At 40.8% G+C, this 13238-nt stretch overlaps 1 long non-coding RNA gene across 1 annotated transcript; it reads right to left on the reverse strand.

Moving 5' to 3' along the window:
- Positions 1–1692: 1692 nt before the first annotated feature.
- On the reverse strand, positions 1693–6657 carry LOC138855202 (uncharacterized). The gene is made up of 3 exons (XR_011394398.1): positions 6568–6657; positions 6378–6417; positions 1693–2770 (listed from the first exon to the last, which is right to left on the reverse strand). It is a non-coding gene; the product is annotated as an uncharacterized lncRNA (long non-coding RNA).
- Positions 6658–13238: the final 6581 nt, after the last annotated feature.

Consider the following 13238-nt stretch of genomic DNA (forward strand, 5'->3'; position numbering starts at 1 on the left):
TATAATATAGAGAATATAAAACATTAGAAAAAATAAAACATTAGGAAATATAAAACATTAGGAAATATAAAACACTTGGAAATATTAAACACTACGAAATATAAAACATTAGGTATTAGACATAAAATATAAAAAATTGGGAAATATTAAACATTAATAAGTATTAAATATTTAGAAATATAAATCATTAACAAATATATATTAGGAAATAAAAAACTTTAGGGATATGAAACATTAACAAAAATTTAACATTTGGAAATGTAAAACATTACGAAATATATAAAAGATTATGAAGTATTAAACATTAGGGAATATTAAACATTCTGAAATATAAAACATTCTGAAATATAAAGCATTCTGAAATATAAAGCATTCTGAAATATAAAGCATTCTGAAATATAAAGCATTCTGAAATATTAAGCATTTTGAAATATAAAACATTAGGAAATATTAAACATTCTGAAATATAAAACATTATGAAATATTAAACATTCTGAAATATAAAACATTATGAAATATTAAACATTCTGAAATATAAAACATGAAATATTAAACATTCTGAAATATAAAACATTAAACATTCTGAAATATAAAACATTAGGAAATATTAAACATTCTAAAATATAAAACATTAGGAAATATTAAACATTCTGAAATATAAAACATGAAATATTAAACATTCTGAAATATAAAACATTAGGAAATATTAAACATTCTGAAATATAAAACATTACGAAATATTAAACATTCTGAAATATAAAACATGAAATATTAAACATTCTGAAATATAAAACATTAGGAAATATTAAACATTCTGAAATATAAAACATTACGAAATATTAAACATTCTGAAATATAAAACATTACGAAATATTAAACATTCTGAAATATAAAACATGAAATATTAAACATTCTGAAATATAAAACATTAGGAAATATTAAACATTCTGAAATATAAAACATTACGAAATATTAAACATTCTGAAATATAAAACATGAAATATTAAACATTCTGAAATATAAAACATTAGGAAATATTAAGCATTCTAAAATATAAAACATTAGGAAATATTAAACATTCTGAAATATAAAACATTACGAAATATTAAACATTCTGAAATATAAAACATGAAATATTAAACATTCTGAAATATAAAACATTAGGAAATATTAAACATTCTAAAATATAAAACATTAGGAAATATTAAACATTCTGAAATATAAAACATTAGGAAATATTAAACATTCTGAAATATAAAACATTAGGAAATATTAAACATTCTGAAATATAAAACATTAGGAAATATTAAACATTCTGAAATATAAAACATTAGGAAATATTAAACATTCTAAAATATAAAACATTACGAAATATTAAACATTCTGAAATATAAAACATGAAATATTAAACATTCTGAAATATAAAACATTAGGAAATATTAAACATTCTAAAATATAAAACATTACGAAATATTAAACATTCTGAAATATAAAACATGAAATATTAAACATTCTGAAATATAAAACATTAGGAAATATTAAACATTCTGAAATATAAAACATTAGGAAATATTAAACATTCTGAAATATAAAACATTAGGAAATATTAAACATTCTGAAATATAAAACATTAGAAAATATTGAACATTAGTAAATGTAAAACATAAGTTGAAAGGGAAAATATCTGGCCGATAGTAGCACAAGAACTACCCAGGGTGATAGTAACACTAAGACTACCAGGGTAATAGTAGCCAACCTGAAAACCCTAAGACTGCCTTGGGTGACAGCAGCTCTAGGACTACCTAGTGTTAGTAGCTGAAAGGTGATAGTAATCCAAGGACTACCCAGGGTGATAACCCAGACTACCCAGGAGGTTAGCTCAGACTACCCAGGGTGACAGCCCAAAGACTACTCAGGGTGATAGTCCAAGTACTACCCAGGGTGATACCCCAAGGACTACCCAGGGTGATAGCAGCCCAAGGGCTACTTAGGGTGATAGCAGCCCTAGGCTAATAGCCCAAGGACCACCCAGCTTGATAGCCCAAGGACTACCCAGGCTAATAGCCCAAGGACTACCCAGGCTAATAACCCAAGGACTACCCAGGTTGATAGCTCAAGGACTATCCAGGGTGATAGTCCAGACTGATAGTAGCCCAAGGACTACCCAGGCTAATAACCCAAGGACTACCCAGGTTGATAGCTCAAGGACTACCCAGGGTGATAGTCCAGACTGATAGTAGCCTAAGGACTACCCAGGGTGATAGTCACAGGCTGATAGTAGCCCAAGGACTACCCATGAGTGAAAAGTGAAACAAAAAGCATATTCAACAAAAATTCATTACCAAAAGCATTATAAATCATGTAGAGCAGAAACATTAACAATTTTCATAGAATAAATTGCAGTAGAAATAAGGCTCCATTTCTCTCACCTTGTCATTGCTATGAGTGATGACAGCGCATGACATGATACATAATTAAAAATCCTATATAATAATACAAATCTTGTTAAAAACACATGTTTAATATTCAACAGATAAATCAATGGGAGTGAAGGTTCCCAACACAGCAAGGAACATGTTAAGAAATATTAACTTACTTTATGACAGATTATTGTTGAGCATTGATTACCTTCTGTGTTAATGTTGCTATGAAGTTCCTAATTCAAACTAGGCTTTCTTACAACTAACAGGCTTTACCCAAAGTGAAGTCAATTTTGCTATGAATTTTCTGCTGACATCTCGCTGGGGTTGAGTAGTTCTGGCAAGCTTTTCTGGAGAAAAAAAAAAGTATGGGTAAAAGTGCCCATCTGTTTTACTTATAATTTCAAGACTGTCAGATGATAAAAGCTGTTTTTTTTATATCTGAAAAAGTAGCAATAAGAGTCCTCATGGGTCAATGTCATCAGTAGGCTTGGTTTATTAGGTCTCAAGAATATAGGGCAGCTTGCGTTAATAATAATACTAATACTAGTAATAATAATCATTATTATTATCATCAAATTAAGCGCTAGCGTTAAATAATGGAATTTGATGTTGATAATGCAACAATGTAGTATTGAGAAAAGGATTACTGTAGTTTTGAAAGCCTGTCAACTACACTAATGTTAAGACTGTATGTGACCTGTACACCGTCAGTTTATAATATATTTTAATGCCTAATTCAGTAATACAGTCACAGCTGTTATTACACATACAGGTATACTAATACAGTAATAATAAATTACTGTAACTTCACGTCCTCGACCATTTATGTCAAATAAAAAATAATAACAGCTCGAATATAATTTAAAAAAAATAATTATAAAAAGATTTTACACTACTGCACAAAAAATCGTTTCATGGATAAAGAGGCTGTGGAAAATAAAGCAACAATTATATTTATCAAGAGGCGTTTTTCAACATGTTAAAATTAGTAACTACAGAGTAACATTCACTTTGAAATCTGAAGTATTACTAGGATAATTATAATATATTAACATTATAATATATAGTAATATAATAATGATTATATATAAATATAATAAATACATATAATAATAATTATATAGTAAGACGTAGTTTTGAGGTTATGTCAGTCCCTCAGCTTAGTGTTCTGCTTCACTGCAGCAGTAAGCTTCTTCGACTGTAGAAGCTTACTGTGTAAGCGCAAGGTTTCAGAATAAAGATACCTGTTACACATGTCTTACTTATCAATAATAATAATAATTCAACATTACGGCACTTCATGGTCGTTCATCCACGATAACCAATATTTATAATAAACATTGTGGATAATATGATTCGTTTGAAAAAAAAAATCAATTCAAAATTTTGAGCATATTGATGGAGACAAATCCACTAGACATTAATTCCTGATACTTCCCAACAGCTCATCCTCCAACTTAGTATGCATGTGTATACCAAGAGTATGGTTGGGGGATAACATCAGTATGGGTGGGGGATATCAGTATGGGCGGAGGATACCATTAGTATGCGCGGGGGATACCATCAGTATGGGTGGGGGATACCATTAGTATGGGTGGGGGATACCATTAGTATGGGTGGGGGATACCATTAGTATGCGCTGGGATACCATCAGTATGGGTGGGGGATACCATTAGTATGCGCTGGGATACCATCAGTATGCGCGGGGGATATCAGTACGCCCGGGGGATACCATCACTATAGGTAAGGGATACCATCAGTATGCGCGGGGTATACCATCAGTATGCGCGGGGTATACCATCAGTATGCGCGGGGTATACCATCAGTATGCGCGGGGTATACCATCAGTATGCGCGGGGATGCCATCAGTATGCGCGGGGATACCATCAGTATGCGCGGGGGATACCATCATTATGCGCGAGGGATATCAGTATGGGTGGGGGATACCATCAGTATGGGTGGGGGATACCATCAGTATGGGTGGGGGATACCATCAGTGAGAGCGGGGGATACCATCAGTATGGGTGGGTGATACCATTAGTATGCGCGGGGATACCATCAGTGAGTGGGGAATACCATCAGTACGGGTGGGGGATACCGTTAGTATGCGCGGGGATACCATCAGTGTGCGCGGGGGATATCAGTACGCGCGGGGGATACCATCACTATGGGTGGGGGATACCAGTGAGAGTGGGGGATACCATCAGTATGAGCAGGGATGCTATCAGTATGCACGGGGATGCCATCAGTATGCGTGGGGATACCATCTGTATGCGCGGGATACCATCAGTATGCGCGGGGGATACCATCAGTATGCGCGGGGGATACCATCAGTATGCGCGAGGGATATCATCAGTACGCGCGGGGGATACCATCAGTATGGGTGGGGATACCATCAGTATGCGCGAGGGATACTATCAGTATGCGCGGGGGATACCATCAGTATGCGCAGGGGATGCCATCAGTATGCGCGGGGGATACCATCAGTATGCGCGGGGTATACCATCAGTATGCGTGGGGGATACCGTCAGTATGCGCGGGGGATGCCATCAGTATGGGTGGGGGATACCATCAGTATGGGTGGGGGATACCATCAGTATGGGTGGGGGATACCATCAGTATGGGTGAGGGATACCAACAGTATACGTGAGGATAACAGTACTTGTTAATGGTAAAGTGAGGATCAGTCCAGTTCCTTCTATCACAAATCCCTGACCTTAAGGTTGATGGGGTTTGAATCCTATCCACACGATCATTGCGCAGCGTGCACATGATACACATAAGACACCTACTGTCCCTCTTCACCCATCAGTAACATGTGTACCTGGGTGTGGGTCGCATCCTGGGACAACTGACCTAATTTACCGGTAATACTCTACATAACAAGAGACGTTATATATAGTAATATGACATTAATGTCAGCTGGGCCAGTATACATTGTACTGGAATACTAATTATTATTTTGGTGCCAAATTTTATGCCGCGAGCACATGGCACACTACTTGCCGCCAAATTTTCCCTGGTTGCGAGTGCGCATTACAAGCAATTTGGCGCCATATTCTTATTACACATATTTGGCGCCAAATTTCCGTTTCAAGCGTGCATCACATTTCGCGCCAAATTTCCCTTTGCGTCAAGGGAGCATAACACATTTTGGCGCCAAAATTTCCTGTTCCAAGCGCCCATTACACACTGGCGCCAAATTTGTCAAACGCACCTTACACATTTTGGCGCCAAATCTCCCTAGTCATGTTTTTGCGCCAAATATTCCTTCCTGCCAGGGGGACATTTTGGCGCCAAATTTCCCGTCATGTTTTTGCGCCAAATTTTCCTTCCTTCCAGACGGACATTTTGGCGCCAAATGATGAGGGCCGCACCTTACACAATTGGCGCCGAATTTTTACTTGCGCCAAGTGAACACTACACTTATTGCGCATAAATCCGGCAGATTAACGCATTGCATTCAAAAGGGGGAAGCGCTAAACCCGTTGTCATACTGCACCTGGGGAATGGTAACTGAGAAATGGTGGCTCAGATTCCTTGGATCAAAAGCCTTCCACCGTGGTCAAGGCAGTTCCCGGTGAAGGGGTGACAGTATTGAAGACCACCTCAAAGAAATTCTTTATAAACCACTTAAGTGGTAAAGTGACAAGTAAAACCTGTCGTAAACCACTTACAAGTGGTAGACATAACTTACCATAAACCACCACTTATAAGTGGCAGTTATACAAGTTACACTTACCATAAACCACTTGTAAGTGGAAGTGACAATAAGTTACAAACTTACCATAAACCACTTATAAGTGGTAAGTGACAAGTTACAAACCATAAACGACCACTTATAAATGGTAAAGTCGTTAAAACTTGATATAAACGACCACTTAAGCGAAAGTGGCATGGCACCACAATAAACCACTTACAAGTGGCAAAGTGACATAATAAGTTACAACTTACCATTATGGTTGACACAGCACTTGAACTCTCCAACAGCCGACTGGAAAAAAAAATAAAAATTTGGATAAAATTCACTTATTTGGCATGAGTATTGCTTCAGATATATAAATATACATGCAGGTTATCGTTCAAGAATATTAGCTAGTGTAACTGAGCAGTAAAATGCAAGAAATTGTGATAAAATGCTTACCCTAGGAGCGTACGTCCTCACTCCATCTTGCCTTGTGGTCGAGTGTTGGGTCAGTTTCCGCGGGTTCCTGCACCACCACCAACCTGTGACGTAGGAGGCCTTGAGTGTTCTGATTAGCTGATTAGCAATGACGTAGTAATTAGAAATAGTGACGTAATCATTGCTGATTGGCTGATTGGGTCTGAGCCATCGAGGTCCTGACGTCATAATTGAAAATCAGCGTTTAATTGGCTGATTTTTCCCGCTTCTGCACCAAATCGCATCCTCATTAGTTGTTTCCAGAGCGGGAAAACATTCTCACCTCTCTAGTAAAAAGCTCTTGATCCAAGAAATTAGAGCTGCCTTCCCCTACCTCGAATCAAACCCCATCACCTCCCATTCTCCAGGATCTGTATGATCTCCCCTACAGGTCTAGAGCTTCCCCATGAATGAAGAAATAAATTTTCATTATTTTTTATCTTTGAGGTCCCTTCATTATCATACATAGTGTATATACGATGTATACCTCACCATGTATACCACACAGTGTACATATATTACATAATATACATATTACAACCGTCGTGAGCCTCGCATAGTGGCTAGGCTTTAAACTTAAGAAACTGACAGGCTTATTTAATGATTTACATTATTATTATTATTATTAATATTATTATTATTATTATTATTATTATTATTATTATTATTATTATTATTATTATTATTACTATTATTGTCATTATTAACGACAGTTAATTTCAAAGCCTAGTTCCCTTATAGGTGTTCAACCCTCCCCCAGGATGCCACCCACAACAGTTGAGTAAAACGCAGGTACCTATTTACTGCGAGGTGAACAAGGGAAGCAGGTGGAAGGAGACGGACAATAAAGAGAGGAAATATAACAGAAGAGACAGAAAATAAACGAAGTGAATAAATACATAATACATTGAATGAATTTCCTGGTTTAAGGGCGACCAAAACTTATGACCATCAACTAATGTACTGTACAGCCTCTATACAAATTTATTACTAGTAAAATATTATCAGCAGTCATAATGTACTACTACTACTACTACTACTAACTATAAAATACTACTACAGTAGTAGTAGTTTACAACTAATTGGACGTAGTCTTTGTACTACTGACAGAGTCATTGATGCTGTATGTTAGCTGTTCTTCACTTGTCAAGAACACTTTAATACTTAAAAAACGATATTAATACAAACCCTCAGTGTATATACACTGACATACATACACTGCTCAGTGTATATGCACTGACACATATACTGCTAAGTGTATATGCACTGACACATACACTGCTCAGTGTATATACACTGGCAGACATACACTGTTCAGTGTATATACACTGGCAGACATACACTGCTCAGTGTACATGCACTGACATACACTGCTCAGTGTGTATATAGTCAACTAATACATTTCCTACAGTATAGTGTAAGTTAAATTTGGTGTGTAAATACCGTAGAATTATTATTGCCTGAATTTTTAATAAGAATAGTATAACAAAAAGTAAGCGCTAAACCCGAAAAAAGCAATATACGGAGGTCAGGGACTAGTGTTGGATAGGAGTGTGCTAGATATAAGGTCAGCGAGGGTAGTGTTGAGTGACCTTATTAGTTGTTAATAGGGACTGATTCCGCTAGCTTGTTCGCTCGAAGGAATCATTGGATTACCTGGGCTGGTTGTACTAGTTGGGGACTATTTTGGAGCATATTTCTAGAACTGTCTATCGTTGTCATGGATAATCGGCCCTTGGAACCCATTAAACCTAATTAAATCCTTTTGAGGAACTTGTTAGCCACAACGACCGATCCCCGACCTGCCCAGAGTGCCGAGACACGTTCTCGGAATATAAGGGCCGGTGGCAACTCTATCAACGCCGACCCAGTCTCCTTCCATCGTAAGGCGACGGAAATGGCCGTTGGACCTAAGTCTAGATCAGAGGAGCGACTCAGAAATACCGCTGAGACCTCCCTGAAACCACAATAGAGAGTAGCCATCCTCCACCACTATCTGATACCGAAACTCAATCACCGTTTTGTCTTCGGACGCGTCTTGCAGACAGAACGGGGGAGACTAGATAGACAAATGCGCCAGAGCATTTGCCAATGGTTTCATTTGCCGCACCACACTCCAGTTTCATACTTTTACGCCTCCGTCACAGATGGTTGGTTGGGCTTATCTGGCTTTAAAGAGTTAAAAAAAAAGCACAATACCGTGACTGGAATAATACACAAATATTGGTAGAATTACCGACAATATGTTAGGTAAAAGGGCACAAGTGCAACTAATGTGACATTTTATTGTGGCAACGTTTAGCTCTCAAGGAGCTTTGTTAACAGCTTGACAAAACTTCTGGAGAGCGAAACGTTGTCACAATAAAATGTCACATTAGTTACACTTGCGTCTTTTTATCTAACAATTCACAAATAACCCGCACATAGGAGAGACTTATAATGACGTTTCGGTCTGACTTCGGTCCGAGTCGAACCGAAACGTCATCATAAGTTTCTTTCTCCTATGTACGGGTTACTTGCGTATTTACCTGACTTCGTCACAACAATCAGTATACAAAAGAGCAAGCGTTCCGAAGTATTACTTACCTCCAGTGATGACGCTGTGAAGGCGGCAGCTAGAGAACCTGTGGACCTTCTAATATTGCGAACGCTGAGGTAAATAAATGTCCGTGAGTTCTCCCAGGTACGGCGTTAAAGTCTACTGAACACCAGGGATGGTATGGATCTTCGATGAGCCATCTGTTCGCTGTTGGACGCTATGGAGCAGTGATCATGTAGAGAGAGAGAGGTGCGGGTTCCCTTTGGAGGCGCCCTTCATAAACCTGATGTCGTAGCTTAGTTTTCCCATGCACATGCGCAGAAATGCTGTATATGATAAACCGGACACAGCAACTTGGGTCTGGAATTTGGCTGACGGTAACACTATCATCATCTCTTCAGTGATCTTGATCAGTAGAGGTTCCTGAGCCAAACAGAGCGTGCGTACCCTTAAGAGCCTTTCCATTGGAGATCTGGAGATCTGCTCCATGAAAGCTCTAATCTGGACTAACTCCCTCTACCATATGTGGTCCATGGGTACCGGGAGACATGCGTGTTTGTATCTGATATGTGTTTTGAGAGCTGCTAGCGTGTGTTGTCCTCTCAAGGGAGGTTTCTTGACGCTGGTGAGGGGCTTTTGATCTAGGGAATTGGATCTGTGCTCGGTTCCCTGAATCGAGCCTGAATACCTTCCATCCCCCCTCCCCACATGCGCTGTATAATCCTATGGGTTTAGCGCTCCCCTATGATTATAATAATAATAGAGTGTGATGGGTGAGAAAAGGAGAAACCAAAGCAATATTAACCGCTTTGTGGAGTATCACTATCTCAGAAGATTGCTAGGCGAGTTCCTGAGGCCGACCTTGATATATGAGGTACGTGCTTGATCTTCGTGTCTCGAGGCGACCACTACCACAGATAGTGCCACACTACCACAGATAGTGCCACATTACCGCAGATAGTGTCACACTACCGCAGATAGTGCCACACTACCGCAGATAGTGCCACGCTACCGCAGATAGTGCCACACTACCACAGATAGTGCCACACTACCACAGATAGTGCCACACTACCGCAGATAGTGCCATACTACCACAGATAGTGCCACACTACCACAGATAGTGCCACACTACCGCAGATAGTGCCACACAACCGCAGATTGTGCCACACTACCACAGATGGTATCACACTGCCACAGATAGTGCCACACTACCACAAATGGTATTACACTAGCACAGATAGTGTCACACTACCACAGATAGTGCCACACTACCATAGATGGTATCACACTAGCACAGATAGTGCCACACTACCACAGATAGTGCCACACTACCGCAGATAGTGTCACACTACCGCAGATAGTGCCACACTACCGCAGATTGTGCCACACTACCGCAGATTGTGCCACACTACCACAGATAGCGCCACACTGCCACAGATAGTGCCACACTACCGCAGATAGTGCCATACTACCACAGATAGTGCCACAATACCACAGATAGTGCCACACTACCGCAGATAGTGCCACACTACCGCAGATTGTGCCACACTACCACAGATGGTACCACACTACCACAGATAGTGCCACACTACCACAAATGGTATCACACTAGCACAGATAGTGTCACACTACCACAGATAGTGCCATACTACCATAGATGGTATCACACTAGCACAGATAGTGCCACACTTCCACAGATAGTGCCACACTACCGCAGATTGTGCCACACTACCACAGATGGCATCACACTAGCACAGATAGTGCCACACTAGCACAGATAGTGCCACACTACCGCAGATTGTGCCACACTACCACAGAGAGTGCCACATTACCATAGATGGTATCACACTAGCACAGATAGTGCCACACTACCACAGATAATTCCATACTATCGCAGGTTGTGCCACACTACTACAGATGGCATCACACTAGCACAGATAGTGCCACACGAGCGAAACACCAACGTCAAAGACCTGGGAGTGATTATGTCGGAGGATCTCACCTTCAAGGACCATAACATTGTATCAATCGCATCTGCTAGAAAAATGACAGGATGGATAATGAGAACCTTCAAAACTAGGGAGGCCAAGCCCATGATGACACTCTTCAGGTCACTTGTTCTATCTAGGCTGGAATATTGCTGCACTCTAACAGCACCTTTCAAGGCAGGTGAAATTGCCGACCTAGAAAATGTACAGAGAACTTTCACGGCGCGCATAACGGAGATAAAACACCTCAATTACTGGGAGCGCTTGAGGTTTCTAAACCTGTATTCCCTGGAACGCAGGAGGGAGAGATACATGATTATATACACCTGGAAAATCCTAGAGGGACTAGTACCGAACTTGCACACGAAAATCACTCACTACGAAAGCAAAAGACTTGGCAGACGATGCACCATCCCCCCAATGAAAAGCAGGGGTGTCACTAGCACGTTAAGAGACCATACAATAAGTGTCAGGGGCCCGAGACTGTTCAACTGCCTCCCAGCACACATAAGGGGGATTACCAACAGACCCCTGGCAGTCTTCAAGCTGGCACTGGACAAGCACCTAAAGTCAGTTCCTGATCAGCCGGGCTGTGGCTCGTACGTTGGTTTGCGTGCAACCAGCAGCAACAGCCTGGTTGATCAGGCGCTGATCCACCAGGAGGCCTGGTCACAGACCGGGCCGCGGGGGCGTTGACCCCCGAAACTCTCTCCAGGTAAACTCCAGGTAAACACTACCACATATGGTACCACACTACCACAGATAGTGCCACACTACCACAGATAGTGCCACACTACCACAGATAGTGCCACACTACCGCAGATAGTGCCACACTACCGCAGATTGTGCAAAACTAGGGAGGCCAAGCCCATGATGACACTCTTCAGGTCACTTGTTCTATCTAGGCTGGAATATTGCTGCACACTAACAGCACCTTTCAAGGCAGGTGAAATTGCCGACCTAGAAAATGTACAGAGAACTTTCACGGCGCGCATAACGGAGATAAAACACCTCAATTATTGGGAGCGCTTGAGGTTCCTAAACCTGTATTCCCTGGAACGCAGGAGGGAGAGATACATGATTATATACACCTGGAAAATCCTAGAGGGACTAGTACCGAACTTGCACACGAAAATCACTCACTACGAAAGCAAAAGACTTGGCAGACGATGCACCATCCCCCCAATGAAAAGCAGGGGTGTCACTAGCACGTTAAGAGACCATACAATAAGTGTCAGGGGCCCGAGACTGTTCAACTGCCTCCCAGCACACATAAGGGGGATTACCAACAGACCCCTGGCAGTCTTCAAGCTGGCACTGGACAAGCACCTAAAGTCAGTTCCGGATCAGCCGGGCTGTGGCTCGTACGTTGGTTTGCGTGCAGCCAGCAGCAACAGCCTGGTTGATCAGGCTCTGATCCACCAGGAGGCCTGGTCACAGACTGGGCCGCGGGGGCGTTGACCCCCGGAACTCTCTCCAGGTAAACTCCAGGTAAACACTACCACAGATAATGCCGCACTACAGCAGATTGTGCCACACTACCACAGATAGTGCCACACTACCACAGATAGTACCACACTACCACAGATAGTGCCACACTACCACAGATAGTGCCACACTACCACAGATAGTGCCACACTACCACAGATAGTGCCACACTACCACATATAGTGCCACACTACCACAGATAGTGCCACACTACCACAGATAGTGCCACACTACCACAGATAGTGCCACACTACCACAGATAGTACCACACTACCACAGATAGAACCACACTACCACAGATAGTACCACACTACCACAGATAGAACCACACTACCACAGATAGTACCACACTACCACAGATAGTACCACACTACCACAGATAGAGCCACACTACCACAGATAGTGCCACACTACCACAGATAGTACCACACTACCACAGATAGTGCCACACTACCACATATAGTACCACACTACCACAGATAGTGCCACACTACCACAGATAGTACCACACTACCACAGATAGTGCCACACTACCACAGATAGTACCACACCACCACAGATAGTACCACACTACCACATAATATTATCACAACAGGTATTTCCGTAAGTTAAGCGGCTGTGCGTTAGTCATAATTTAA

This window comes from Cherax quadricarinatus, chromosome 85 (assembly GCF_038502225.1).
Source record: "Cherax quadricarinatus isolate ZL_2023a chromosome 85, ASM3850222v1, whole genome shotgun sequence".
NCBI lineage: Eukaryota > Metazoa > Arthropoda > Malacostraca > Decapoda > Parastacidae > Cherax > Cherax quadricarinatus.